The 20,333-nt window shown below is 44.3% G+C and overlaps 1 protein-coding gene across 1 annotated transcript in view; it reads right to left on the reverse strand.

Moving 5' to 3' along the window:
• LIFR (LIF receptor subunit alpha) overlaps positions 1 to 18,195 on the reverse strand; it is a 114,105-nt gene extending 95,910 nt beyond the window's left edge. Inside the window, exon 1 of the mRNA XM_075588493.1 lies at positions 18,063 to 18,195. The gene's annotated coding sequence lies outside the window, so the exon portion shown is untranslated. The remainder of the gene's footprint in view (positions 1 to 18,062) is intronic.
• Between the last annotated feature and the right edge of the window lie 2,138 nt (positions 18,196 to 20,333).

The raw sequence follows: 20,333 nt of genomic DNA on the forward strand, positions 1-20,333 counted from the left end.
ATTACCAAACAGGACCTCCAGAACATGTTGAAAGATATGCAAGCGGGTTTTCAGTCAGCGCTGGATAGAGCAGTAAAGGAATTTAAAGCAGAAGTTTCTTTATTGTCTAAAAGAACTACGGAGCTTGAAAATAAAATGGAAATTTCTTTACAAAATTAGGTAAATACTGACGACGAGGTCCTGCATCTCAATAAAGAGATAAGAGCTATGAGGGATGGTATAGACTTTCTAGAGAACCATGAGCGAAGGTAGAATTTACAAATCCGCCATGTCTCTGAGTCGGTCTCTGCAGAAGCCCTCCAGCCATACCTCAAGAGACTATTCACGTCAATTGACCCCCAGTTACAAGACGGTGATCTCCTGATGGACTGTTCCCTAGGACCGAGATTCAAAGACCCCAAAAGAAGTAGAGATATAGTCCTAAGACTCCACCGATATGCAACCAAAGAAAGGATTATAAAAGGCTGCAGAAATAGCGGCTCAATTCAATTTCCATGCAGATTTTCCAAGATCTGTCCAGCATGACAATTGAGAGGAGGAGAGGGCTGCATCCAGTTACGGCAGTGCTTCAGGAAAAGGGTCTTCATTATGGTGGGCCTTTCCATTCTGTTTGGTGGTAAACCATGGAGGCAGACAGGCCTCCCTCTGTTATCCAGAGGAATCGGCATAGTTTCTGTCTGCACTGGGCCTAACTCCCAGTGAGGGCTCGGGTCAGCACCGAAGACCTCAAGAAGATAACACGGACCAGGATCGATTGGTTGAGGGTGCCCAGAGATAAAAGATTCAAGACCGAAGGTGGCTTTGAGGGTTTCTCAACGAGCCCATGGTCATCTACTTGACCGGTGAATCGGCAACCCACCGCAACCCAAGGAAAGACATCCCGGATGTGTAGCTATATTTGTTTTCTTTTTTCTTTCCGCTTTCCTCTTCTCCCTCTATATTTTTTCCAATCTAATACAGGGACTGTTTCAATACACGGTTTGGAGCCGGGTGCATGCTTCTCGGGTGCCAGTTTGCTACAACTGATCGATGGATGAAACCGGTGAAGACATGAATTGAGAGTCCCGGTGATGGGTGAGGGTGCCTTGGCCCAAATGATTCTTTACTAAATAATCCAGAGATTAGTGCACAAATTGTAGACTCACAAAAATTATTTTTGGCCTAACAATAGGTCTGCAGAATCAAAATTTTGAGCCAGGCAAGGGAGGAACTTAAGAGGCCAACGTTGGAGGATGTAGAGAAGGTCCTTAAGTGGACCAAGCAGACGTATTATGATAAAGAATATAAGACCGATCGTCTATTAGCAAATAAACTTAGAGGGATCAAGGTGAGGGCTTCGGTCCATGCTATTAGATTAAAAAGTGGGGGAGTGCCCTATAAGGCCCGGGCTATAGAGGGGTGGGGAGGGCGAAGGCGCGCTAACGCTGAGGCTCGCCTGCTTCAGTCAGCGCGATTGCACGGACTTGCAGACGAGCCAGTGTGCGCGAAGGGAGCCGGGGGGAGGTGGTTGGAGGCGGGGCAGTGACGTCACTGGGCCAATCGCCTGTGACGCACTGACGTCAATGTCACGGCGCCGACGTCACGGCGCCGTGACGTTGACGCTGCTTAAGGCTGATTGGATGTTTTCAGCCGACAGCGCGCTGAAAAACAGCTTGGCGCTCGGCTGAAAACTCCAAAGCCTGAGCACGCCTGCGGACGCTCGCGTGAGCCCCCTCTCAAGGCATCCTCATTGAGGATGCAGGGGCTCAGCGCGGAGCGTCCGCATGCCTCAGCGCTGCTTGTCCATCTATGGACGCAGCCTAACCCTTCAAGGATGGCAGAGGAATTTGCTAAATTTTATACGGAACTTTATGATCTAGATAATTCAATCCCATACGCTAAAGTCCCGGGTTTGACCCAGATTGAACATTATTTGAGACTGTGCCCTCCCAAAATTGACGAAGGAAGATCATAAGATTTTAAACGCAAAAATAACTCCGGTAGAATTGGGGAGAGCGGTCGGTTCTTTGAAACCATCGGGTCCAGGTGGTTTCCTAAATCTTTATTATAAAAATGTTACAGGAATTTTAAGATCTTGTCTGCCTATTTAATGATTTTCTTAGTGGAAAACAAATCCCTCCACAGATGACGAAGGTTAATATAGTGGTGATCCCTAAATAGGGAAAGGACCCTTTATGTTGTGGTAGTTACAAGCCTATTTCACTGCTTAACACAGATTTGAAAATCTATTGCAAAATCTTAGCCAACAGATTGACTCCAATACTACCAAGATTAATTCCTTATGATCAGGTGGGATTTGTGAGCAAGCGCCAGGCATCAGACAACACCAGAAAAATTATTAATGTTATTGATCAGATACACAAGTCTAAACTGAAAGCTATGCTGCTGAGCTTAGACGAGGAGAAAGCGTTTGATAGGATAAGGTGGACTTCTTAGATAAAACACTAGAGGCGTTTGGATTCTCCTGAGTTTTTTTTTGTTTTTTTACAGTCCATGCTCTCTATCAGTCACCATCAGCCACCCTGAAGATCCCAGGTGGGGAGGGGAATCTAATAATTAAAAATGGGACTAGACCGGGGTGCCCCTTTTCACCCCTTCTTTTACTCTGACAATCGAGCCTCTAGCGGCCACATCAGAGCCTCCCCAAATATATAAGTGATTCAAATAAGTTGAATGCTACAAAATATCATTGTTTGCAGATTATGTTATTCTTACTATATCTAACCCATTGACTTCTCTTCCGAATTTGCAGTCCACCCTTCAGGGGTTTGGGGGAGAGGCTAGCTAAATTAGATTTATTTACATTAGAAAAGAGGCGTCTAAGAGGGGATATGATAACTATATACAAATAAATTCGGGGACAATACATGGAGCTTTCTAAATAACTATTCATCCCAAGGGCAGTACAAAGGACTCTGGGCATCCCTTGAGGTTGGAGGAAATTAGATTTCACCAGCAACAAATTTATTTATAAAATATTTTACCAGGAAGTAATACATTGAGAGTTACCTCTCGTTTTCAAGTATGTCCTGGGCACAGAGTTAAGACAAATAATACATGGTTACAAATACAGTTACATAAATGAACAGGGTATACATTATATACAAGACATTGCATGCACAGTTAAAGAAAATATATATTATGGGCATATGAAACAGTTACAGACCAGATTAAAATATGAGACAGCCTTAGATTTGAAAGAACTTAAACTGGTGGTGGATGTGAGAGTCTCTGGTAGGTTGTTCCAGTTTTGGGGTGCATGGTAATAGAAGGAGGAGCGGCCAGATACTTTGTTGAGCCTTGGGACCATGAACAGTCTTTTGGAGTCTGATCTCAGGTGATAGGTGCTGCGTGTGGTAGGGGTGAGGAGCTTGTTCAGATAGCTGGGTAGCTTGCCCATAAAGAATTTAAAGGCAAGACAGGAAAAGTGAACTTTGCGCCTAGACTCTAGTGATGACCAATATAGTTCTTTGAGCATTTCGCAGTGATGTGTGTTGTAGTTGCATTGGAGAACAAAACGACAAATTGAATTGTAGAGGGTGTCAAGTTTGCTAAGGTGGGTTTGACGAGCCGAGCCATATACTATGTCTCCATCTACTATATATTTCTGAAAGTGTCCTATGTGTCCGGGTCTGTATGTGTCTCCCTGTGCCCCTCCCCGTGTCCCTAGCAGCAATCTCATTGGACCTTGGGCCAGGCCAATGAGATTGCTCCCTTGGGCCGCCCGCCCCCGCACACCTCTCATTGGCCTGAGGCGGAGTGAAGGGCACACACACACACACACATCACTATACACACACATCACTATACACACACATCACTATACACACACATCACTATACACACACACACACACATCACTATACACACACACACACACATCACTATACACACACACACATCACTATACACACACACACATCACTATACACACACACACCCACACACACACACACATCACTATATACACACACACACACACACACACACACGGTGTTACATACATTAGCGGGGCTCACAGTGTTAGCAGCACATCTCCCGCTCTCTTCCCCACCGGTCCCGGAGGCTCCGCCTCTTCCTCCGCCTCTCCCTGTTTCCCGCGCTTTCACCCCCCCCCCCTCCACGTGGGAGCTGCCGGACGGGTGAGGGAGCTGCCGGACGGGTGAGGGAGCTGCCGGACGGGTGAGTGAGCGGCCTTCACCTCCCCTCACCCCCCTTCCCTCACTCACTTCCCCTCCACACCCCCCCCCGGCGCCGCTACAGTCAGCGGGGGAGCGGAGTGAGCGAGCGCGCGCCAGGGACACAGCGGGGGAGCGCCCACAACACGCTGCCTCCCGCCCCAGATCCACGTGGGAGCTGCCGGACGGGTGAGGGAACGGCTGGACGGGTGAGTGAGCGGCCTTCACCTCCCCTCACCCACCCCTCACTCCACTTCCCCTCACCCACCCCTCACTCCACTTCCCCTCCACCTCCCCCCCCTCCACCTCCACCTCCCCTCCCCCCCTCCACCTCCCTCCACCTCCCCCCCCTCCACCTCCCCCCCCTCCACCCTTCACCTCCCCTCCCCCCTTCACCTCCCCTCCCCCCTTCACCTCCCCTCCCCCCCTCCCCCCTTCACCTCCCCTCCCCCCCCTCACCTCCCCTCCACTTCACCTCCCCTCCAACCCCCCCTTAACCTCCCCTCCAACCCCCCCTTAACCTCCCCTCCACCCCCCCTTCTTAACCTCCCCTCCACCCCCCCTTCACCTCCCCTCCCCCCCCCCTTCACCTCCCCTCCACCCCCCCCCCCCTTCACCTCCCCTCCACCCCCCCCCTTCACCTCCCCTCCTCCACCCCCCCTTCACCTCACCTCCACGCCCCCTTCACCTCCCCTCCACCCCCGCTTCACCTCCCCTCCACCCCCGCTTCACCTCCCCTCCACCCCCGCTTCACCTCCCCTCCACCCCCGCTTCACCTCCCCTCCAACCCTACCTTCACCTCCCCTTCACCCCCACCTTCACCCCCACATTCACCGCCCCCTCCACCCCCACCCCCACCTTCACCCCCCCTTCACTCCCCCCTTACAACCCCCCACCTTCCCTTCACTCCCCCTTACAACCCCCCACCTTCCCACCTCCCCACCACCTCCCCCCCCTTCCCACCTTCCCACCACCCCCCCCCTTCCCACCTTCCCACCACCCCTTCCCACCTTCCCACCACCTCCCCCCCTTACCACCACCTCCCCCCCCTTACCACCCCCCCTTCACCTCCCCTCCACCCCCCCTTCATCTACCCTCACCCCTCCCTCCCCCCCAGCCCCCCCCCTCCACCCTTCCCACCTACCCCCTCTGCCCCCCCCTTCACCTCCCCTCCGCCCCCCCCTTCACCTCCCCTCCGCCCCCCTTCACCTCCCCTCCGCCCCCCCTTTACCTCCCCTCCGCCCCCCCTTTACCTCCCCTCCGCCCCCCTTTCACCTCCCCCCCCCCTTCACCTCCCCTCACCATCCCCCACCACCCCCCCCCTCACCACCCATCCTCCTCACCTCCCCTCCGACCTCCCCTCCGCCCCCCTTCACCTCCCCTCACCACCCCCCCACCACCCCTCCGACCTCACCTCCCCTCCTTCAATGCCTTTCGTCCGCCCTCCTGCCTCTGCCTTTCGCCCACCCGCACTTCTGCCTTTCACCCGCCCACCGCTCACACCCCTGCGCCACACAGCCACCGCACGCACTCAACAGACACCTGCCACACTCGCCACACACCCGCCGCCTCTCACCCACCCCACACACCCGCCGCCTCACACCCTAGCAGGACCCCGACCCACAGCCAGCACTCACTACCCACGCGCCACCCGTACTGAATACCCACCTGCCGCCTCACACACGCTCACACCCTAGCAGGACACACGCCTCACATTTTCACATCACTTATGTCACCAAAATATACATTGTACTGTGGTGTGTTTACAATAAACCATTTTTATACAACATCGTATTACATTTTCTTCCATCTTTCTTTTCAACATTATTATCCAACTTTTCCAACAAATACTCACCTATTGTTCCACCATTTATAAATAATACTAAGTATTACGGATTTACATCCCGGGCAACGCCGGGTCTCTCAGCTAGTAGTCAATAATTGGCATTAGCATCTGCTGTGCGATACGCTTTCTGACCAGGAGACTTAGGGAGGATTTGTTCCTGTAAAGTACCCCTAGTTTGGCATAGGTCTTGGTTGTCAGGGTATCAATGTGCACTCCGAAAGTTAAGTGGGAGTCAAACAATAAGCCCAGGTATTTAAAACTAGTGACAAGGGTTAGGGTAGTGTTAGCGTTGGTTCTAATCAGGAGCTCAGTCGCTGGAAGCTTTAAAAATGTAGTCTTGGTCACAAATACCATTGTTACAGTCTTGTCAGTGTTTAAAAACAGTTTGTTTTGGGAAATCCAGTTTTCGAGTCTCAAAAAGTCAGGGATCTTTACAGTAAGGAAAGGGTTCTTTACAGTAAGGGCAGTTAAAATGTGGAATTCATTACCCATGGAGACTGTGATGGAAGATACAAAAAATTTGTTCAAAAAAAGGTTGGACATCTTTTTAGATAGGAAAGGTATACAAGGATATACCAAATAAGTATACATGGGAAGGATGTTGATCCAGGGATTAATCCGATTGCCAATTCTTGGAGTCAGGAAGGAATTTATTTTTCCCCTTATGAGATATCATTGGATGATATAACAATGGGGGTTTTTGTTTGCCTTCCTCTGGATCAATAAGGAAATATAGATATAGGAAAAAGTATCTGTTGTCTAAATTTAGCATAGGTTGAACTTGATTGTCGTATGTCTTTTTTCAACCTCATCTACTATAACTATGTACAGTACACGATTTGAAGATTTATGTAAAACAAAAAAAATACAAAATACAAAAGAGGTTTGGCCCAGTTTTAAGTGGCATGGTCGAGTTTAACAGGTAGTTAGAAGATTATTGATTTACTGATTATCTTTTTTCTTCTCTTCACAGGTAAAAAAAAACATATCTGAATTGTCTGTCTGCAAGCAATCCTGTGCTATGTGTATTTTTAGTTGTAGTCTTTAATCTAGTCTTAATTAAATGAACTTACACTAACACTTAGGCATGACAAGACCTGTTGAAAAAAACATCTGTGTTAATATGCCCCACATGTGCTAATTAAGGTGGTTGGGCTGAAATAAATTCTGTCAGGTGACTTATTAGGCCTTTATAAGAGCAACCAGAGCAGCCCTAGCTGTGAAAAGCAGCCCAAGATTCAAAGTGGCCCAGTGTTAAGTGGCATGGTCGAGTTTAACAGGAGGGAAACAAGGGGACTACAGAACACCTATGGGCCCTCAATCTTGGATGTGAACTACGCTGGAAAGGTGGACATTTTCTATCCCAGACCACACATCTCAGCACTAAACTACTGCTGCCATGATGCTGCTACTATTTATATTTGCTCTGACCTCGCTTCTTTTCAAAATACACATTTCTTTCTACCAGCCCCATGTCTCCAACTCTATTCATATATCTCCATCTTCTTTACCCCTCAATAAAAAACACCCACACAACTCCTCTATTCACACCCTCTATCTACTCCTTCCTGCTACTGGGGATCTAAGCCTGAAGCCAGACATACACACCTGATCTCACCTACGCCTCCCTGCCATCTCTTGCCCTTTAAATGATGTTAACCTTTTCATTTAACACTGACTAACCTTAAAACTTGCCCCACAAACCAAGCATCCCAATAGTCTGCACTCATGGCTATTGTCCCACAGTCACTTATACCACCCATTGTGGCCAAGCACACCCATCTTCAGCACTTATTCCCTCCCCTGCTGTCTCTGTAAGTTTCCCCTCAAACCTCTTAGATTGTAAGCTCTTCGGCAGGGATTTCCTTTCCCATTGTCTGATTTTTGCTGCACTTATTGTATTTTTTAAATTCCCTGTACTGTATTCTTTGTGAAGCGCCGAGTACACTTTTGGCGCTATATAAATAAAGACATACAATACAATCATCTCTGTATCAGGGGCTAAATATTAAAGATACCCCAAATCATAAATATATTGGCCAGTGGGCCCTGCATTTCCAGACTGAAATAACAAGGGAGGACTGGAAAGATATTTGGGACAATGTGGGTAAAACCTCTATATGTACGGTAACAAAAGAGAATATATATAAAATATTGTTACGATGGTATTACACACCCAAAAGATTAGAACAGATGTTACCGGGGACCTCAGACAGATGTTGGAGGGGTTGTGGACAATTAGGAGATTTGGCACAACATCTGGTGGTATTGTCCAGTAATGCAGATGTACTGGAAGACAGTTTTAAAACTAATAAAAAAGAAGATGCGACTGATATAAAAATCCTGCTGGTCCCAATTCTGACTATTTTGGTTAAGTCTATGGAAGATGTGAATCATCATACACAAAGATTGATTCTACATATTCTAACAGCAGCCAGATGCACTGTAGACCGCAGCGCAGAAAAAGGCCCTCCCGCCTCCAGAAGAGAGGTTATTAGTAGGGTCAATGATGTTCAATTAATGGAGAAACTCACCTAATTTCTGATCCATACCACTAAGAAGTATGATAGGGTCTGGGAGCCCAGGGATGCTAGATAAGGGTGTGCTCCCGAAGGGAGAGAGGGTATGGGAGTGCAGAATGTAAAATATATTTTTTACCAAATGTTGGATGATATGCAATTTGACTGTTGTTTTTAAGAAATTTGATACAAAATGGTTGTGCCCCTTCCCCCCCCCCTTTTTATTTTTGTATCCTTCCCATCCCCGTTTTATGTGTGAAAAAATAATTAAAAAAATATAAGTTAAAAAAAAAATTAAGGAAAAATAACGCCCGTTACCTAACAATGTTATTTGTCCTGATTCAGTGCACTGCTGAGGATCTAACCCCACATCTCATCGCCACTGTTGCATTTTTTTTCTTATTTTGAAATATAAATTAATAATAATATAAAACTATAGAATTTATAAAAGGTTCGCCCCACTGGGGACAGTTACAGAGTAACTCTAGAACAGTTAGAATAAAACATTTGAGTAGCTAGGATTGCTGCTAGATCTCATTCCAATGGCTAGTTAATGATTGTACGTTTATGTACCGTCTATAATAACACCACCGTCTTTGTCCTCGCCCTATTTTAGGCACTGACCTTTTTGTCACGATCAATGTCACCATATTCAAGTACTCTCTAATCTGTCACTTATAAAGGGGGGGAGATGACATTCCCTCAATGACCTGTGCCTGTGATGCATCACATGACATCTAATAAGCTGCTTTAACACCTTTGTTTTAGTGCACTTTGGTTGCACATTGCAAAATACTGTCAGCAAAAGGGATTAAGAGCCATGTTCACTAAGCAGTCTTCTGCCATAAGGCACCTAGAGGAGCTGAAAGTCACCTTATAGCTTATTCAAGTTAATGGGCAATGAGGGCTTTTTCAGCACCAGAAGGTGCTTTATAGCAGAAGACTGCGAAGTAAATATGGGCCTGAAAGTCAGTCTCTTAGACCTGGGGCGTGCAAACTGGGTGGGAAAGTTAGATTTTGGGGGGGGGGGGAGGGAGAACGGGGCCTCTGTAACTCACTTAACATGATTCAGCCTGCTTCGGGCGACATATCGCCATGGCAATAGTGTCAAATGAGGCAACGGGTCATGTGTAGTCACATGACCCACTGCGTCATTTCACGCCTGCATAAAGGTAAGGGCGGGGGGGGCGCAGCACCAAAAGTTTGCACACCCGTCTTAAACTACAGCTCAACCCTCCCTGTCCCCCATTTTTTAGCAACTACTTTTACTGCTCTTTAATTCACTATCAAAACCTTCGGCAGTTTTACACTTTAGAGGAATATTGATAGTAAATAAAATGTTGAACAGCACTAATATCCAAACTAGTTTCATTAGGAGGATGATACTAAAGTTAATAAATGGTACTATGCATTACCGCACTTAGAGTAGGATTTAGGGTGCAAAAGTTTTCTAACTTTGGGTCTAAATGGCGATAAAAAGTTGCACACATGGCTACATTTAAGTGCCCCATCAAAAAGGATCTATATTTCGTTTCTATGACGCTTAAACTGCTGACGCGTTCGACACTGAATTAATGGGATTAGGTTGAAACTGAAAGCAGAAATATTAATGTTATTTATCAAAGAAAAAAACATTTTCAAACCATGTACTGTAGGTGAGAATAGGGAGTTAAACACAAATGGAAGTAAAAATGTGCTAGATGTGTTTCAAGTGCAACGGTGATTGAATGAGGATTCGTCTGTGAATGTATTTGGGAAGGTTGCAAAAGAAAGTTATTGAATATGATCGCTATCAGCAATATACTGTTCAATTGTCTGTATTCCCAGCCTACCACATGAATGTACAGGTTAAATAAATGAATATACGTCAGTATTAGCGGATACCTACTGTATCTGAACTAAGAATTGATATTTCAGGTTAAACTTGCAAGAGTACTGCTCTCTTCCTCAGAACCTTAATACTGATGCACAAAAGATTTGATGTGTTTAGCAGATAAACAGTAACAATCAAGATAACAATCTAAAGCAGATTAGGTGGGATCAGAAAGCAGTTTTGTGGGACCTGCGGGAGAGCGCAGAAGTCATGAAAGTGTGTAATAAAATATCAATTGTTGGTCCAAATAAAAAAAATGTAAACTTTTTTTTATCATATAATACTGAAGTCATTTATTCTGCACTCACAACCATGGCTACGTCTATTAAATGCATGTCCATGTTTAGTAACAACTAAATGGACTGTTATTAAGCCCACACAAGCTCAATACATCACACCTGAATGCATGGAGCAAACACCATGAACGCAGGGAAAAGATCAATCAGGGTTATTAAAAAAGACTTTAAAAAAGGGACAGGCTCACTTAGCAAAAATATTTTTTTTATCATACAATAGTGCTATGTTATTCTTATACTGCCCTCTACGGTCATCAGTTTTGTTTATGTCACCAACATAATTACCTGCCAAAACTAAAGAATAGTAGATGACAGTGTCAGAAATTAAAACAGCAAAAAAAAAAAGTTTCAACAACGATTTAAAAATACTTCTGTTTGACTAATTGCTTAACCAACTTAGCAAGCCCAGCAATGCACGGCCAACTCTGGCAGCAACAAGGTTGGTGGGACAGAACAAAGGTGATGGAAACATTTGGACGATGTGTCTTTGCTTCTGTAGAGAGCCTTTTAGAAAAAACAAAAGATCTTAATTTCTAAAGACAAAAAAAAAAAGGCTTAGATCAATGACAAACAAAAAGGGATATTAAAATAAAAAAATATAATAAAAATGAGAAATATTGGTAAATAGGTATTATGCTACCTTTTATTGAACCTCACAGGTTTCTTATACAGGTTCAGTACGATCTTACAGAAGAAGAATAAACCTGTGAGATCCAAACGTTTGTATACTGGAATCTATCATTTCCAAAGAAATCACAAATGCTAAATGTTTTTAAAGTCACGGTATTTTTCCTTGAGAAAGAAGTCTGACTGTCCATCTCAAAGACCTGGTGGGCTAAGGTCTGCATAGGTCAAGAGACAGACCAATACCGCCTCCAAAACGTCGACAATCATATTCATTGTGACAATGATTACCTCTACAGCCTACTTGTTTCATTCCATACACAGCTACAAAGCAATCCAACCTGTTTTAAACTGTTAAATTCTGTATTCATTTGAAGTACTATTAAGTTGAAGGTCTTCCGGAGCTGAAACCCATTAATTTGAGCTCCGGGGACCCCCTTCAAGAGGTACTTGCCTCCGAAGGGGGCGCCGGTATCCACTCCAGGGTTCACTATATGTCTGATTTTCAGAGCTCCTGGGCCACGCAGGCCATTTGGAAACTGTAATGTCATCAGGTTTGGATTCCTATTGGCTCAGGGTGGGTCCCAGGAGCAGAAATTAGTGGGGTTCAGCCCCGGAGACCGCTTGCTTCAATCCTGTATTAGGCCTCGTTCAGGGTGCCAGCTGCAGGACTCGGAGGGAGGGCGGGTGGGCGGCAGTGCGGCAGTTTGCTGGGCGATCTGTGTTTATCCCCCGGCAGACTTTTCAGCGTTGGGGAGGGGGCGGGGTTACACACAGCAGGGTAAGTATCGAGGTTGCAGTCATGAAATCATTCTGAAGAATGATTTCATTGGCTGCCTAGTCCCAGTGACGCTACTGCAGCTCCAAAAAACGAAATTTTCGTTTATTTAACCTGTAGGCAGCTTCAACTCCTGGCCTCGGAGACAGGGCAGCTGCTACCCTGACAACCAGTATTCAAATTGAATACTTTGTTTCTCACGGCAGCACGCACGGCAGCACGCCCTCCCTCCGAAGCCAGCACCCTGAACGAGGCCTAAAACAAAATGACACAAAAACAGCTTGGATTGCCTCTAAATTCCCCTGGACTAAAATCAACCTCAGAAAAGGATTCAACGTTATAGTTACTGACACAGCAACATTATTTGTCACATTTTAACACAGTACCTATCTATGTATAGAACATAAATGCTGGCGATTCACATATTCGAGCCCGCCTAAATAATTTAGAAGAATAAAACTGGAATTAAATTACACAGAAATAAGAAGAATGGTGTTTTCTAGCAGAATAATAAAAAGGAAACAACATGTAAATATTACTTGTTAAAAAAAGATAACATGTGTTTTCTATTAGAACAAAAGAAATGGCATATTTAAAGAATGTGCCAACAATGACACAAATTAGTTGTACACACAGACGCAAAGCTTATGTAATCAATTCAATCTTGATACATGTGCCTTGTGGGGAAAAACAAATATAGCAAATTTCTGTTCATTGTGCTCTACACGCAAATAATAAATATTTCACAATAAATATATACACCTGTTTCTATTAGCCAATACCGTCAGCTGAATGATATACCCGTTGGCCGTTGGCAGCTGGCAGTACACCCGTTACAAACACAGGCTTCATACGTCCTCAATTGAAAGGGCTGTGTTTGTATTAAGTACTATGAACATTTTGTACTTGTTATTTTGCTAAGCTGTCATCAGGTTATAAGACGGATAAAACTGGGAGACTCCCTGTTCAAACAATATAAATAAACGTGGTTAACCAGGATTGCGTTGAATAACTTCTTGGTCATTACAATGTCCTGCATTACACTGCTCTGCCTTTACAGGAAAGCCTATTTTCTGTGTTACATCTTTTCATGGACTGAAATGATACATAAATCTTGTCTAGCCACTTGAAAAGAAGTTACCTGCACAGATTCATATTTAACATACCGGGAAGCTGCTTCCCAGCTCTGGAGACGCGTTCAGCTGATTTCAAATCAATGGTCTTAAAATGTTAATTCGTACAAAAAAAAAAATACACAAAGAAACTGCACACCTGAGCGGGTGCCCAAGAAACTGATACGTGGGTCTTTGGTTTCACATCTTAATGTGCAGAGGTTTTAATACTACGCTACGGGGGGGACCTCGAACCTCCTTTCATCGGGTGCATGTAAAGCGACCACAAGTGTTCTTTATATGCATAGCCTGCAACCTCACACTGATGAGACCCTAAAAGGTCAAACAGCTGTCTGCAAATGGGATTACTGGCCATGCACTTTAAACGCAGGCTGTGCTGAAAAGCTGTGTAATGCGGCAGGCATAAGCTTATAGGAGTCCATGTTAAAGCCGATAAGAAGCAAAAAGTGACACACTGTGCTCATTTGCATGTCATTACCCAGAATGACACGAAGTTTGAAGCAAGGGAGCCTGCTTCAAATCCCGGTGTTATCTCACTGTATCTCCCTGTGCCTCGGGCACCAAAAACACATTGTAAGAGCATCTGGGCAGGGACTGTGTCTGTAAAAATCCTTTGTGCTGCGTACCACGCACTATACTGCGATTGCGACGCGTTTTGAATCCCACTAGGAGAAAAGTGCCATATGAAATAAAGTTATTATTAATTTGTATGAACCCTAACAGAGCAAAATATAAACCTTATATTTTATATGCCGAAAACATAAACTCCGTTTAAGAAACACAAAAGAACATCGCCTCCCTGCAGCCTAGCCCGCTCAAACACAGCAGCACTGGAGGAAGAAAGGATTTCAATCAGTAGATGAAACATTTGCACAGTATATTCATTCCTCATTTAACCCATTGGGTACACTCTGTAGTGTCTCAATACAAAATGTTTAATTTTTTTTTAGCAACAAATTAATGACATTGCCTCCTCTTGTTGGTACAGTAACTTGGATCTGCGATACATTGCATTTTTGCAAATACAAATGCTTCCCACATGCATCCCTGTTTTTTTTAGCTCACTAGGGTCACAGTTTCAAATATTTGATTTGTGTTCCGAAAGTCTAAATTTTATGGGCCTCGATGTGTGCCCTACATCAGGGGGGCGCAAACTTTTTTCCCTGCGCCCCCCTGCCGGCTGTCCCCTCACTCCCGCGCCCCCCCCAACCCCAACTTACCCGCGCTCCGGCGTAATGACGTCACGTTGCCATATCAACGTGACGTCACATGACCTCGCAGCGTCATTTTGACGCCGCGTTGCCATGGTGACGCAGGAGGAAGCCGCCGGAGCCACGGTAAGTTAGGTTTGCAGAGGCCCTGTAGCTCCCCCGGCACTTCATTTAAGTGCCTTCGGGAAGCGCGCGGGGCCTCTGTAAACCCCGCGCCCCCCGTCGGTAGTCTTGCGCCCCCCCTGGGGGTCGCGCCCCACAGTTTGCGCACCGCTGCCCTACATAACCAAACTACCGTAGCATTTTAATAGATACATTACTGATCTGCTGTCACATAGACGGTACATAAAATTTCTGGGTCACTAGATGGGCGTATAATTACATTTCCTCTAATGATGCCATTGCAATTACAGCATGGTACATTAAAATGTTCTTCCCGGTATTGTAAATGTGTGTTTATAATAAAATTAAACACTGCAGTACAGCCGTTGTTGGAAAAGGAAATAACCAACTAATAACAAAAAGAAAAAAAATAGATTTAAACATTTAGATGGAACCTGGGCCATGTGAAAGCCTGTGAACGGTGACTAAAGCACTGCAAAAAGAGGCAACTATTTTCTGAACTTAAAAAGTGTGTAAATAATGTTGAACTACAACAGTAAATACATTGCGTTATAAGAAGTTATATGAAGGAGAAACGTGCACAGCACCCAGGGAAGATGGTATCTTCTTGTGCTTTTAATGATTGATTTCTTATTATTACACACACGTATTTGTATACGGTTATGAAAACTGGCTAGCAACACTGAAACAAATAAAACAATTTTGTTCAGTAAAAGGATAAAAGTTTAAAAAAAAAAAAAAAACAACACACACAACAATTAGAAAGGAAATATGATCTATCCTGTCTTAACACCCTCCCTTACAGGTAAACTGGACAAAATGATTGATACCATTTAGAGTTCACTACTAAAATGACAGTTTCATACTGTACAATTCCATTATATTTCGCCAACTCCTCCTTTTCATGCTGCAGCTGGTATACAAGTAGATACACATAACATTGAATTAAAATCTGTGGATAAAAAGATAAGACACACACACACACACACACACACACACACACGTAACTGCCAGCACTGGACAAAAAGGCAAACTTTTGGGAAAAAGAATCCATGCAACATGTGAAATCTTGTCTATATAAAATTAAATGGAGTAAATAAGGGGCTTACAAGTAATTCATTACTATATTGCCAATTTTCCTGTTAATACTGTACCTATAAACACCTATTATCAAACAGTACAGACAAGATGAAACTGAACCATATTTCTTTTTCATTATATGCTACTGTATAATTCCTTATCATTGTCCTATGAGGGATTACATGATATAAATGTGTACATATAAAATCAACAGCAGAAACACAAGAGTGAAAGGTAGAAAATGACCAGTTCTAGTTGTGAGAAGCACAAAGTGCTCCTATAGACCCAATTCAATAATATAATCCTCATAACACCACAAGTGAAATCCCAAATTTACATTTTTCAGTACCACTTCTATAATGTAGTCAAATTATAGCTATTCTTCCCCAATAGTAACACAATTAACAACTTTTCATACTAAACAATGTGTTGCACCATAATAAAGGGATTTACACGCACCTTGAACAAAAACAATTACTGTAGCTGGCTCCATACTGGGAACTAATAATGCTCAAGGTTATATATGCAGAGTAATGGAGGCTATCCATTCCTTAAGGGCAATTCCCATGGCTATTCCTATGACTGCATTCCTAATTTGCCTCTTTTTTCTTGGTAGGTTGAAATTCACACCCTCTGGACACATACTGTACCAGTAGACTGTACTTAGCATATTCACTACTTGTGGGGGTGCTGGCTATCGATACAAAACACCACTTCACAACCTCCTTGCTGCAAGAGGCATAGCAATGATTTAACGTTTTTAGTGCAACAAATACAAACATTAACAGAACATTAAATAAATGCTCAATCCCAGTGTACTATTTTTTTTCTTAAAACGCCTCAAGGTCACACGGTGTACGTACATCGTGCCCACGGTGTACTCACTGCTTTACAAGGACAATACAGTACAGGGGATAATAATACAATAAACCCAAAGTCAGACAATATGAAAGGAAATCCCTGCCCCGGAGAGCTTACAATCTAAGTTTATTGTATTTGATTAAATATGCACTGACATCTTTAAAATATCATTAGTGATTATTGTACAAACTTCCCAAAACAACATTTTAATTATCCTAAAGTTATAACAAAACACTTATAATTATAATGTTTATCGAACATTAACGACTATAATTGCATGATGATATCATGTATAGATTTTCATACTAATTTTCAGTATTTTTTAACCACAACAGATACACTGAATAAAATATATCTTTTTTTTAAATTGTTTAGCAATTTTTCCAAAATTCCCTTATTATGTTAGTTTATTTCTTACTGCCTGTTCTCAATCCTTGCTGTGTTATAGTGAAGGAAGGGCGCTAGCTGTACTAGTGTTCACTTATAATATACAGTGAATCAATTAAAATCTAGTGATATATGTTCTCAATCCTTGACTGTAAAATAACATTAGCAATTATTTCGAGGGAATTATGTTTCAGAATACGTTTCCCAGGAGAGGGTCTGAATATCGCGGTCCTGTATTGTATCCAGCTGCTGGTCCTTCCAGCAGTTTTCATTTTAAGCCATGATTCATTATCTACTCTCTTATTAACAGTCAAAACAACATCTTGTATTGGTATTAAATGAGACTCAAGGTGTTTTCTGATGCAATGCCACGCTTTCCAGATCCAATGTTTACTCCAATGCAACAGTGATCCAACACAAGCTATGGTTACTTCTTACACCCCCTGATTATGTGTATCCCCTTGACATCTGTGGCTGTACTACTAGGTCCAAAAGCTGCTCTTGTGCACCATTACTTGCCTATAAGCCTCATGAGGTTTATAGAAAGTGCCTATTTACCCGGCTCTATAACAGCCTTCTCCTCCCTCTCCCTTATTTGGCCAGCAATGACTGGACTCAGACAATGCTGGTTAGTGTAAAGGTTAGGCAGGCATATTTGGGGTAGGGCTATATATATGTATATAAATACACTTCCACACCACTTGTCTATAGAGTGATTTCTATAATAAAATGACCCCCATACATTACTCACTCAAACCGAGCTGCATACAAACTCCTTAAACACACTCTCACTGGATGCAACAACTCGCTTCCTGTGCACTGATTGCATATAATGTAAGTCCTAGGGTATGGGAATCACTGGATCCCATAGTCCTGCGCATTGCTGGGAGAGTAGTGTGTAAGCGCTCCCGCACTGAGAGCGAGTCACTGCCTCCAGTGCTGGTGTATGTAGCCCCGTCCTGCCCGCTGTGCTGCTGCTGACTCCCACAGTCTCCCTGCAGTGTGCACATGGGCTGAGCCTTCCTAATAGCAGCAGCCAGGCCTCGATATCAACAACAACAACATCCCTGACACTCTCTCTCCCGAGGCCAGCACTAGAACGGATTATACAGTGAGAGGCCACCTCTCTCTCCCTCCCCCCCGGGTCACTTACATAGCACGCCGGCTCCTCGGCTTGCTGTCCGCAGAGTGGCTGGAGGTGAGTCACTGCCCGCGAGCCCCGCGCGCTCTCATACCCTCTCGCTTCCCAGCGCTGCCAGGGTTTGGAAGCCTCGGTGACGTCATCCGCATCATATCCAAGACAAGGCTCTATCCCACCCTGCGGCTGCTGGAGGCGGAGAGACGGAGAGAGAGAGGAGAGTCTAACTTTTCTATTGATTTGTATAATCTTATACATACAGACAATGAGAGCAATGATACTATTCATTGTACTATATATATATATATTTTTTTTTTAAGTTGTTTGTTTTTTTGTTATGCATTTGGACTCCTCTTATGGGCTGTTCTATAGTGCGTGCGCTTGCTGCGCCGTGCGCGCGGCATTTATAGTTGGCTGAGGTTAATAGATAATAGGACCGCGCGCGCACGGCAGTGTGCGTGGAACTGGCCGACAGGGGGGAAGATTAGGTAAATAAAGAATTTGCGCCGCTACCGCCGCTGAAATGTCGGGCCTCGTCCAGGGTGGAAACAGGCCCACTGGCGCTCCAGCGCTGCGCCCTGTCGGCTAGGTGAGTGTTCGTCTGGGGGCGTGGCCACGACATCATGGAGCTGGTTCGCCCTCATTGGGCGAACCGCTCACGTGACTCGCTTGCGAGCAGCAAAATCAATTTTGCTTGCCCGGCAAGCAGCTGAGCGCCGAGCAGGCGCACCCGCCCGCTCACGCAGGCCATGTGCATTGTCTCAACGTGTCCAGCCTGGACGATGCCTAAGTACATGTGTGTCTGTGTATGTATGTATGTTTGTGTTTATTTGTATGTATGTACAATTAATAAATAATTTATTAACATTTTATTTATTTTTTAATTTATTTATTTCAAACGTATTTATAACACACAGACATATACACATACATACACACTCATATGTATACACATACACACAGTACCTCACTCACAGCATACACACACACACATGCACGCGCGTGCGCACGGCCGCACACACTATAGAACGGTTTTAAGATATTGTAACCACATTTTGCATAATGGTTCCTGAGCTCAAGGAGCAGGTTTTTTTTTGTCTATGTTTGGATAAAATTCACAAATGACATCACATATGACATCAGCAATTACATAACTGATGACATCACATATGACATGATCTAATCACACAACTCTCAAACTACCACTTCATCTTGGTCACTCTGAAAATCCAATTTGAAACATTAGCAAAAATACAGGAGCAGCAAGAGTGCAACATCATTGTTTGGGATAAGAGTACAATGCCCCACAAACATGAATTAGGGGCTCTCGATTAAATACTTCAGGTCCATTAGAGGCAATGAAACTATTTTGGGTGGAGTGTTTTAGCAAGGGATTTTCAACAAATGCTTTGCACCAAAGGAAACTATGGTTGATGAGCTAAAAGCGTGTGTTAAAAAGTGTATGTGCCGAGCACGCGTATTTTAAGTGAAACTTCTTTGTCTTTTGTTACTATTTTGTCACAGAAATTGTATTTGTGATGCTGATGTTTTTAATTAAAAATCAAAACACAATTTCAGTGCCAAAACAAAAATATGTTTGACTTAGAACGCATGTTTTAGCTATTCGCACTTCTATATTTAGAGTAACTGTGAATTCTGTGTGTGTCTGTCAGTCAGTGTACAGTATGTGTGTGTAGCCCTGTTCTTCCCCTTCCCCCCCCTCTCTCTCTGGAAGATGTACTGCTGGCTACAGGTGACAAGGTGCGTGCATACCTGTGAGGTTCCAGGAGAGCTGAGTGTCCGCGATGTAGTGGGGAACAGGACAGACTTTTGTTGATCCTCACGTTATTACTCAGGGTGACAGCGCCTGCAGCCATAGTGGGCTCGAGGGTTCCCGGAGACAGTCCCCACTGTGGCAGACTTTAGAGTATACCCCTACCCAATAGACTGTAGACTCAGGCAGGGGTATATAAAAAGGAAGGCTTTATTTGGACATCCACTGAGGTTGGTATACAGCGGATCAAGGATGGATTGAGATGGGTCCCAGGCCTCTGGATGGTGCTTGGCCCTCTGATAATATTTTGGCCGTGCTCTCAGGTCTGATCTCTCTCAGTCAACCCAGGAAGGACTGACTGGCATGTCTCACCCCCAGCTGGGAGGAAACAGCACACACCTCCTCTCCCTAGGAGGGGTGGAAGAGAACTCCCTATAATTTAGCACTTTCTCTCTTGCGACACCAGAAGGGGAGGGCACAAGGTCTGAACCATTATTGGCTATAAACAGACC

Source organism: Ascaphus truei, chromosome 1, assembly GCF_040206685.1.
Source record: "Ascaphus truei isolate aAscTru1 chromosome 1, aAscTru1.hap1, whole genome shotgun sequence".
Taxonomy (NCBI): Eukaryota; Metazoa; Chordata; class Amphibia; order Anura; family Ascaphidae; genus Ascaphus; species Ascaphus truei.